The sequence below is a fragment of the Squalius cephalus genome (assembly GCF_949319135.1).
Source record: "Squalius cephalus genome assembly, chromosome: 19".
Taxonomy (NCBI): domain Eukaryota; kingdom Metazoa; phylum Chordata; class Actinopteri; order Cypriniformes; family Leuciscidae; genus Squalius; species Squalius cephalus.
In genome coordinates this window covers 22,056,740-22,068,514 of record NC_137140.1, presented here as the reverse complement: position 1 = coordinate 22,068,514, position 11,775 = coordinate 22,056,740, and positions in this window count along the sequence as shown.

The window sequence follows — 11,775 nt, the reverse complement described above, 5'->3', positions numbered from 1 at the left end:
TTTTGTTGTCTAAGTATCTGTATGAAATTATTTTAATTTGATAAAATTAGCATGATTTTTTAAATATTAAATATGCCAATATACTATACTGATGAAAATGTTAAGGTTTTTAGATAAGGTTTTAGATAAATGATTTTAGATAACCAAGGTAAAATTACATTATGGCTGTTTCAAGCAATAAACAGTTCTTCAGAAGTGTCTTAGTCATTTTGGAAAGACCAGAGAGTCTATCTGTGATAAATGATAGTATCACCTAAGATGAAGACTTCTGTCTGTTTTTACTTTAGGGAAGTTATAGTTTAAATAAATAAATGGACTAAAATGTGTGATTCATCACTGTGCTTTGAAAGGTATTACGTGTCGTGGGAAACTGTGTTGATCTATGGCACGTTTGTAAAGCTAAAAGTAACAAGTGTAAAATAAACATTTTGATAGCTGATAATGATAAGATATGCCATTTAGTTGGTAAGTTCAAACACTTTTTGGGTGACTGAGAATTTTGTGTGCAGAAAGGTCACAAAATAATGTAAACTCTGTGACTTTCAGGATGGAAAACATAAAGGTGTTCTGGGGTTTCTGATCAAAATAAGCATTTGAAAATCCAAATTATTATTTTTTTTGCAAGACGGTACATTGAAATTCTTGCACAGCCCATCCCATGAAGCACTGCAAATGATGCATTCGAATCAGAATTTATGATTCTAAATAATATTAACTTTATTAAATCTGTATTTCAATATAATACCCCCCCCCCCCCCCCCAAAAAAAAGGAAAATGTCAGACATATACTAATATAGTAGTAGTTTGAGAGTGTGTGGAGACAAGATTACATTTACATTTAATCATTTAGCAGATGCTTTTGTCCAAAGTGACTTACAAATGAGAACAACAAAAAGCAGTTAAATCAACAGAAAGACAGCATGTAACATGTAAGTCCCAGTTAGTCTAGCACAGTATGTGTAGCCAGGTTTTTTTTTTTCTTAAATTTTTTGTATATAAAACATAGATATCGAACAGAAAGTGTTAGTATTAATGGGTCGAAAGTGTTGATGAAAAAGATGCATCTTCACTGCAAAAAAATATTGCTGTGATTATCACAACTTAAAATTCAACATTAAAATAAGAAATAATGTGTTGTTTCAACTTAAAAAAGTAGGTGTTCATGCTTGCCTTAAAATATTAAGTTTAGTTAAATTGGATTAGTTTAGATAAGTTGGAAATTTAAGTTATCTCATCAAATTTTTAAGTTGTTATAACTAACTGCAGCAACATTTTTGCAGTTTCTTGAAAATGGTTAAAGACTCAGCTGAGTAGGCAGGTCATTTCAGAGGGAACAGTCAATGTAAAGGTCTGTGAAAGTGATTTTATGACACTTTCTTCTCAGAATTTGAGACCCATTGCTTCATGTGTGTGGCCAGTTCAATAAAAACGAAACCACACTTCACTATAAGTAACACAATCACACGACACGTGCATATTTCCACCCAGCGACACTTAAATGAAATGTGTGTTTTTGCTCATGTGTCATTTCTTGAGAAAGAGAAAGAGAGAAGAACACGGTCGGCAGACTAGAGCTCAAGTGAGGAAGTGGGTTTCCCCCTGCCGACAGCTTTCTGGCTGTGAAGTGGAAGGTGGAGCGGGTGAGAAAAACTGTATTCCCTGACCTTTACAATGCACAGTGAGAGATATTAGACCATAAAGGGACACGAATTTCTACAATGATGTGTCACTCGCAACAATCACTTCCTGCACCCAAGCGCCTACCGCCCACTTATACATACACGCATTTACTTTTCTTTTTCTTTTTTAATCATGGTGGGGACATTTAATTTACTTTTATTGATATTGATTTATACTAGACAGGTGATATTTTCTGCCCCCTTACTCTAAGCTTCAGAGACCTTTTTGTATTTTAGATTTAGGCTACATTAAGGTATTATTTAACACTATAAAGCCTGTCAACATGATCAAAACTTTGCTTGACAACCTGTTACTATGCCTTCTGTCGTCTAATTGATAGTTTATAGACTACTTTTTTAACCAGTAAAATGCCTTTTAGTGTAATAGTCTAAAAAAGTTGGTCTTTTTGCTGTGGAATTTATACTGTGAGTTATATTTCAAGATGAAACATTTACAAAAAAATAAATAAATAAATAAATATATATAAATATAGAGAGAGAGAGAGAGAGAGAGAGAGAGAGAGAGAGAGAGAGAGAGAGATGCAAATCAGATGCAAAAGCCTCTAAGTGCCATCTGAAATTTTCTTCTAGAATGATCATTTTTATCAAGCTCGTATTATTAAGTTCAGTAGTTTCACTTAAATGACAATTAATAGGTCATTTTCATTGCTATTTAAGTGAAATTGCTGAACTTAAATTTACGAGCTTGTTAAAAATGATCATTCAAGAAGAAAATTTCAGATGGCACTTAGAGGCTTTTGGATCTGAACTCTTCATATATATGTGTGTGTGTGTGTGTGTGTGTGTGTGTGTGTGTGTGTGTGTGTGTGTGTGTGTGTGTGAATTCAGGTTGAATGGGACACTTTTCCTCAGTCATCTTAATGGGAAGAATGGCAGTAGCACCTCCTAATCAACCTGAATTGTTTAGGGTTCATGTTTATTAAGCCGATTTCGTACTGGTCTCCACAATGTGGGCAAAACCTTAAAAAAACACTGACCAAATCCACCATACCAAAATCCACCATACCAGACCAAAAGTCACCATATTTTCACATGCCTTAATTTGAGAAACTAATATAACAGAGGTAATACAATTCTGAGTGTGATTGCTCTTGTGCATTAAGGGACATAATGAAATAATGGGGGGGAAAGGCTTCAAGGAGCAATGGTGTTAAAACTAATAGGAAATTTGGCAGATGCTGCGGATATTGTATTGTGGGTAGGCTACAATAAAACATGCTGAGATTTTTAAAGATACTGCGGATTCTGAATAAAGCGGCACCTTGTGGCCAGTTTTAGTACACAAGTGAAGAGATCTGCACCTATGTGGAAATCCTAATGAGTTATTAGCTGACTATTTTCGTTATTTTGTCCATTGATATTCTAGGATATCATAGGAATCTGCATAGACCTCTAAAAATATCTATCCAATTGCAACAGTGGACTTGGGAGGGGAAAAGGCGCTCTATTTCCTTTTACTATATGGAATAATTTTTTTAAGCCTCTGAAAATGATTGTGCAAGTCTTGTGAAGTGATAGGTAGTTCATTATTTTTAGGCTTGCATTTAGTATAAACAATTAAAGACTACATCTGTTTATTTATATTGTTCCAATAAACAGCAGCAATAAAATGAAATTTTAATGGTATATAGCACATAGAACCTGCACATTTTAAATGTCTCTCTTACCTGATAAACCATTTCAGCTCTTGGAGTCTCTGCTAACGAGCTGATGAGTTGAAGCATGTGTGTTTGATTAAGTAGACATTAAAACTGTGTACTGGTGGCCTCAAGGAACGGGGTTGGGAACCACTGATGTAAAACTTTGTCAAACTCAAAATAATTACAGCTTATGTCCAGAAGAGGGCAGTATAAGATTGTTTAAAGCTGCAGGGACTATGATTTGACGCTATGTTAGCCAGATGTTCACAATCATCACAACTCTAGAACAATTTAATGTAGTGATTTGGAAAACAAACTTACCTAGATGTTAAAAACATATGACATAAGTCTCAGATCACAAGACAAAACAAACAAACAAAAAAAATTGTAAAAGTATCATTATCTTCATTATAATATAATATACTATAATACACTTTAATATAACAATTTAATATAATAGCTTTACTGTAAAAAATATGATCAGTAAGTTATGACAACATATATTTTTTACATTGCTTTAACTCATCAAAATAATATAATATAATATAATATAATATAATATAATATAATATAATATAATATAATGTTGTTGTTTTTTGTCTCAGTGTTATAATTGTGGATGAGCTCACCAAGAAAAATTCCAGACAACCAGGTTGTTATGCCAATAAATAATATAATATAATATAATATAATATAATATAATATAATATAATATAATATAATATAATATAATATAATATAATATAATATAATATAATAATTGCTTCACTGTAAAATATATATATGATCAATAAGTTATGACAACATATTTTTACATTGGTTTAACTCATCAAAATAAGTTAAGCAATTTTCAACTTTTGTATTTAAGTTATACAAGATTCAAATATTTTTTTTAAGTCGGTTTAATGTAATTTTAATTGAAATGACTTAAACATCCAAGTTGATTGTACTTAAAAATTTAAGGCAGAAACTTTTATCAGTATATTATTATTTTAACTAAATTATTTTTCAATATTTTGTAATAATTTGTGCATAAAATTATCATTATTATTATATAGTAGTACATTTACAGTATAATATAATTTTATACTTTTTATAATTTTTATATTTTTTTTGTCTGTGGATGAGCTCACCAAGAAAAATTCCATTGAAAATAACAGGTTATTATTGCAATAAATAAATAATATAATATAATATAATCATATTCATATTCAGTTTTGACTGTTTTCATGTTTTCATTGACTGAGCTTTCATGAATTATTTCGTTTGGTGGGACAGTGGGACAGCTCGTCTCCCCCTTCTAACAGGACTCAGACAGATAGCCTCTGGTGTGGCACCACTAATGTTAGTGTGCGCTACTGTGTACAAAGAGCCATTCTTTACAAACACAGCTATAACCAGAGACGCTCTGTCCTCTAATCTTCCCATCTCCAGACTGTATAAACAGATGATAGTTATTACTTTTCATAATTCATAGTCCTTTTCTGTTGAGACACAGTACCCTGCAGTCATGGTGTCCAGAAACATGTGCTTGTGTACAGATGCACTTTCACGCCTGTCTAACAAAATGTCGATTTGGTTACAGCAAATCTATTCTTATTACAGCATTTTTTTTGTCTCTCATATTGAATTTGGTTGTCTGCTTATTTGAACATCTGCTTCTGTTTAGAAGTTATTTTATTTCTCGGAATCCACATAGCCTGGTGTGTGCGCTAGCTGTGTGCAGTGTCCATTATATTTGTATATGTAATTTATGGATTAATCGTTCTTTGTGATGACACAGAGCTTGTTGGCACTGTTAGCTTGTTGATTTTGTTCTCAGAATGGACTAACTCAGTGAGTAAGGCTATGACACATGCAATGGTACCCCTCTCCGTCTGGCAATGGCATCGCTCCTGGCACGGTTCACGTTTGGACAGAGATTTGGCATGACCAGGATTTGCTGGTTTAGTTTGTATGGCCTTTTATACACATTTTCCTTTCTGCTATTGGTTCATCATTACAGTGCAGTAAAACACAACTAATAGAAAAGGCTAATAGGCTAATAGAAAATCATCTTAATGCGCACGCTGAAAGACAAGAGCATCCTCAGGAAGGAAAGTTTATTATGGACTTCCTTGTACAACATGACTTTGTGGTGGTCAGTCCAAGGATGCCGGAAACTCACTATTTAAACTCTTTGTCTTTCTGATGTGGTTTTCCTCACATCAGAAACTGTAGATGGTTTTCCCTACACCATTACAGACACTCTTCCAGCTTCTTAGTTATTAATCAGTTAATCTCACAAATAAAATGATCTGTATGAACATGTTTAATCCAATTTTCTCATAGAAATGTATTTATTTATTTATTGTGTATATATGCTTTATTTCTATTGTAACCAGTGGGAAACTAGTGTCAAAAATTGCTCATCTGCTTAATAAGACATAACATTTAATGATTTATATGATAAATTGTAATAATTATAATATATACTGTATATACTTACTCATATAGCCTACATATATTTCACACACACACACACACACACAGCCTCTCTCTCTCTCTCTCTCTCTCTCTCTCTCTCTCTCTCTCTATATATATATATATATATATACAATTTCATGTAATATTGTCTAATGTTGATGTATTATTAAAATGTATCTCATATTTCATGCTTATTATAGCTACTTCTAAAGTCAAAAATAAGCACATCTCACTTAGTCATTTAGAGTCATGAATTGTTCCATAAAACCCAACAAATATGTAGAGGGTGAACACAGCTGAAATGGTTGATAATTTAACCTTTGAGTCATTTTTATTCAAGATCTTAGCTCAAACTCGAATCCCATCGGTTCACTAACACGTTACGTTTACCGTCGCTGTAGCTTGACACGGAGCAGAGCGGTGCCACGGTGGTCTTAGAAACACAAGCTAACCGTGAACTGGGTTTCCTCCATATTGACTTAAACTTATGAGACATTACAGGACTTCAATCCATCCACTGACATAAAAACCCACCGCAGGATCCTGAGAGTAATGGGATACTCTAAACAGACGTTCATCTAACACACTGCGCTAACAGGAATCTCTCTCTCTCTCCTCACTCACGCTTACAGATACATACACAAGGGTACAAAGGTCTCTTTCTGTGACGGGCCGAGGGCTGAAGTTTGATGTTTAATAACTGCGGTATTTTAATGCTGTCTGTGCTGACGGTGCAGTGGGTTTCTGAGGCAGGATAATGACAGGACTAAAACACTACCTGTGGATTCCTGAGGTATTGAGTTCTAAAGCGCCGCTTCGAGGTCCGTCGTCGTGTGTTTCTCACAGAAACACTGCAAACAGCTCGGCCACCTCTGATCTGAACTACTGTAGATGTGTATCTAAGCAGGATTAGATGTGGAGCTGTGGAGACTGTGGTAAAAGGGATCAATACAGTGTGGAGACCTCTGAGAAACTCTGGGCCTCATTCATACATAAACAAACCTCCTTACAAGAGACACAAACACTTGTTTTTATTATATTTTTTGCCAAGGCTGTGATATTTATGTATCCTTAACTAAAGTACAGCTAAAACCATAGAAATCCCTAATAATAATAATGATAGTCTCTATGATTATAGCTCCATAAGTCACTTTTTAAACTTTAGGAATAGCCTACAAGTTTTTATTATTATTATTTATTGCTGTGTTTTTATTTTGACAGCACATATGAAGGAATGACTGAAAGCGGGTTGGGTTGGGTGGTTGGGCATTAGGACATGTTGCAGGCCAGACTCAAACCTGTATCCCCAGTGGAACTAATGCTGAATCCCACACTCGGAATTTGAACATTTTCCATCTCCTACATGGAAATAACGTCTAGAACGCCACTCGAAATTGGACATCCAATCAGTGAACTGATAAAGGGCGGATAGATAAATCCCGACCTCAGCGAGATGCATCATTTGATGTCGCTTCCAAGAGGGTGGCAAGACCTGTTTGCTGCTTCGAGCATTGCGTGGAGCTACCTTGTGTGTTTTTGCCATAGGCTAATTGACACAAAAACATGATATGCGCTTGTTGTGTCACGGCAACATCATGTGATCAACATGTGAACGTGATATGTGATTGACTGGAACTGTTGAACTGATTAAATGAGGTTGAAGTGGGACATTTATTAGTAAATTCCCTTTTCCAACCTCGCCCTGAACGCGGCATACGGCACTTTTATGTGTCTACAGTAGGCTATATGCATTACTGTTGCACCACAGTGCTGCCAAAAGGACTGTATTGGATTGTACACTGCATGCCCGGCTAAAAAAAGTTGCTGTTTGGATTTAAATAGGCAAATGCTTAGCAAATGAATAGGCAAATGAGTCTATTGGATCAATTATGTATGTAGCATGTTATATGTTTGGCAACAGCTCTTCTAACCCTAATTGATGAAGTGTGTAGCTTTTCATTTCTTAAGTCTGGACTCAGAGGTGCCAATTCATGTGTGAAAATAATTTGTTAAGCTCCCTCTCAATCCTTCTTTCGCTATTTGAGCCTGATGCATCTTGACATTGTCATCCAGGAATATGGCCATGATGTGTCTACCTACATGGTTGTTCAAGAAATGAAAAGGGAAGGTAAAATGATTTAATGTTTTTGAAAGAAGAATCTTTTGCTCACCGGCTGCATTTATTTAATCAAAAATATAGTTATATTGTGAAATATTATTCAGTTTAAAATAACTGCTTTATTTTTTATATATACTTTTAAATTACTCCTGTCTTCAGTGTCACATGATCCTTAAGAAATCATTAAACTTTTATGATTTGGTGCTGAAGAAACATTTCTTATCAATGCTGAAAACATCATTTTTTTCAAACAATATTTTTTGTAAATGCACTGGTGCACTTTTTCAAGATTCTTTGATAAATAGAAAGTTAAAAATAGACTATAGAAACCTTTTGTAACATTATAGATGTTTTAAGTGTCACTTTTTAAATCAATTTAATACGTCCTTGCTGAAAAAGTGTAAACATTTCTTTCAAGATTGATGGATGGATAGATAGATTTTTTTTAAGACATTTGATAAAATTAAAACAATTAAATGAGGGTTAAAGCAGAGGTCTTATAGCATTAAGTCTGCATCAGTAAGTGAGCATCCTGATGCTTAATCACCTTTGACCTCTGAGTAAGGTGGAGGCTTTTTCATGCCTGTCAGACAGCGTGTGTTCACAGAGAGCTGTCAGTAGGCAGCCATTGTGTCTCTGTGTCCTCTGGGCTAATCCCAGCAGCCCACCCACAGACCTCAACAGAGACTCTCTCGTCATGTCTATCTGTCTCCTACTCTGACTCCTTTATTCAGCTTTTTATTTATCTGCTTCTATGTTTCCCTCTTATTTTGGCTCCTTATTATGATGAAAATTATTTAAATTATAGCCTCCTCTTAGCCTAATGTTAGTCCCAATGGGAACATGCCGGTCTGAATAGCCATGGGGTGAGTCTTTGCATGATATTAGGGGATATTTTCTATCCCTATATTATTATAAAGAATTAAATCATGCTAGTTTTAAAATATAAATCACAATAGCGTTAAAGGGGTGGTATAATGCCCTTTTCACAATATGTAAAATAAGTCTTTGATGTCCCCGGAGTGTGTAGGTGAAGTTTTAGCTAAAAATACCCCACAGATATTTTTATATAGCATGTTAAAATTGTCATTTTTTGAGGGTGAGCAAAAACGCACCGTTTTGTGTCTGTTCCTTTAAATGCAAATGAGCTGCTGCTCCCGGCACAGAGGGCGGAGCTTCAACAGCTTGCACTCACACAGACATGCACTAAAAATTTCAAAAACTGTTCAATCTGGATTCAGACAATGATGGAGAGACTCAAGAAGAAGTGACAACATGTAGAAGCAACAGGACGTTTATGAATGGTTTGTTGATTAATTTATGTAGCTTATGTGTAGTTATCTTCTATCTTCATTGATTAGCATATTCTGTCATGATAATCTATAAATCGTGTTCTGGGGGTGGGGTTTATGTAAATTTTAGGGTTGGTGATGTCACTAACCCGGGAGGAATGTCGTGTAGTCCCTTCCAGCCTAGTTGAAGTCCTTAAAAAGTGATTTCTTTAAAATGAAATATCTTCCTTTGCTTTGAACTTTGAGCGTCGTAACTTTGCAGATGTTATATGCTCAAACAGCAACATTACACACTAACTAAAGTTAAAAAAGTGAAATCATAATCAACCACCCCTTTAAAGGGATACTGTCATCTTTTACTCGCCTGTATGTTGTTCCAAACCTGTTTGAGTTTCTTTCTTCTGCTGAACTAAAAAGAAGATATTTTGAAGAATTTTGGTTATCAAACAGTTGATGGGTACTATTGACTTCAATAGTAGGAAAAAAATACTATGGAAGTTAATGGCTACTATCAACTGTCTGATTCTTCAAACCAGACATTCTTCAAAATATCTTTTTTTGTGTTCAGCGGAAGAAAGAAATTCATACATTTTCATTTTTGGGTGAACTATCCCTTTAAATGCTTTTATTGTGTCCCTTTAAAAACTGCCTGCATTTCTCTACTTTGGGTTTGTATTCAACTCAGATAATTTATTTCTCATCTACAACAAATAAATAAAATCAGGGGAAAGTTTTTTTAAAGAACTTAAAACACCATCACTCCAAATAATTTAGTATTTATTGAGTTTACACCTAAACTTTCATTATAATTGATTGATAAGGAAGCACATTGTGACATAATGATTATTAGAAGATCAGAAATTATTATTTTTGGTTTGTTTGTTTGTTTGATCTGATCATGATCTGAGAATACCTTACCAAATTGGTCACACATAGGTTGATCAAAATATTTTAGCACAGATGAAACATTTTCTCTCTGAACAATCACCATATATGAAAAGAATAGCAAAGAAAAACATTGAAGAATAAAGTTTAATTCAAATACAACAAAGAATAAAGGTCAAGTTTGGAAGGGAGGAGGAGGCAGTAGCTGGCCCAGTAGCTTTTGACCTCTCTCTTTTCCCCCCACTGTGTTTGCTTATGACTATGTGTGACAGTGAGTTTGAGGGAGAAGATGGTAGTGATAGTAGATGATAGTGCTGTTCATCTCACTCTAACCTGTCCAATCTTTCCAGGTCTGTTTGTTCACGCTGACAGACAACACTGCCACTAATGGCTAATGATCGAATGATAAACGGGTGCGTGCACGCTCCACACACAAACACAAAAATATGGGTGGAAGACTAATGTGAAAAGCCACAGTGCAAACACACACAAGCACGGCCTCTGTTTATCGTCTATTGTCCAAGGGGCTTCTGTTTTTTCACAGAAGCATGAGAAAGAAGATGGATATGTTTACATACGCGGCGACAGCTTCAGTTTGTTTAAAATAGCGTCTGTGGGATAATCTCCCAAAAGTCACCACAGATTGTAAAAGGAAATATCAAGCATCAAATACAGATTAGAACTCTGGCTATAGCAGTGCCAGACTCATTGGAAAAAGATGCCTCTATCTACATTTTTGCAAAACTCCAAAAGTGTACCCATATACCATCAACTGCTTTTTTTTTTTTTATATTTCACACAATTACGATTTATAAAGACCTTCTTTTCAGGTGGTTCCTTGCACAATACTATTAAGACCTCAAAATACTTTTACCATAGTGCATGATTTGTAAAGTTGTACATTTTGACATTTGCATTGCACAATCAGCTTCATATGGCTGTACTGATGTAGTAAACTTGCTCGGTAGCTCACCTGGTACAGCACTGCACTTCCGAGGTGGAGCGCTCTGGTACGAATCCTGTAAATCTTGGACATTTCACTGTGAAAGGGTCGCAAAACGTGCAAGAAGCAACATGATACTTTGCAGAAATGTCGCCACAAGCACATTTTTCCAATAGGCCTGGGTTAGATTTTTTACTTCGCTTAACTCTTTCACCGCCAGCTTTTCTTTCTTTTTTTAAGTTGCCAGCCCGTCAGCATTTTCGATCATTTTCACACAATTCTCATGGCCCCCAGAATATTTTGTTGTATGAATATCTGAACATGCAATAGGCCTATATCAAAAGAAAGAAAATACCCTCTGCTTTTTGACAAAAAAAAACAGTTTTATTCTAGCTTAATTCATTTTTTTTTAATCAAAACTTGAATGTGGGTAAGTTTCATAAAAAAAAAAGCAAAATAAGCAAAAAGCTTAGAAAAAAGCATTTTTGTAAAAGAATAGCTTACATCCAGATCGGATTCAGAACGATGATGATCAAGCCATAGATGGGGTAGGTCGAGTCCATCAACACCCCCAAAGCCATAGCTTGTCCTGTGTCGACATTTCATTCAGTAACGTTAGGAAGTTTTGATTTATGTGCTGTTTAATGTTGATGATCGGGTTACTTTACATATGCATATGCTTGTTTCTGCTTCTTCAGGCCTGTTCACACCGGGACGAATTTCCGCCGAC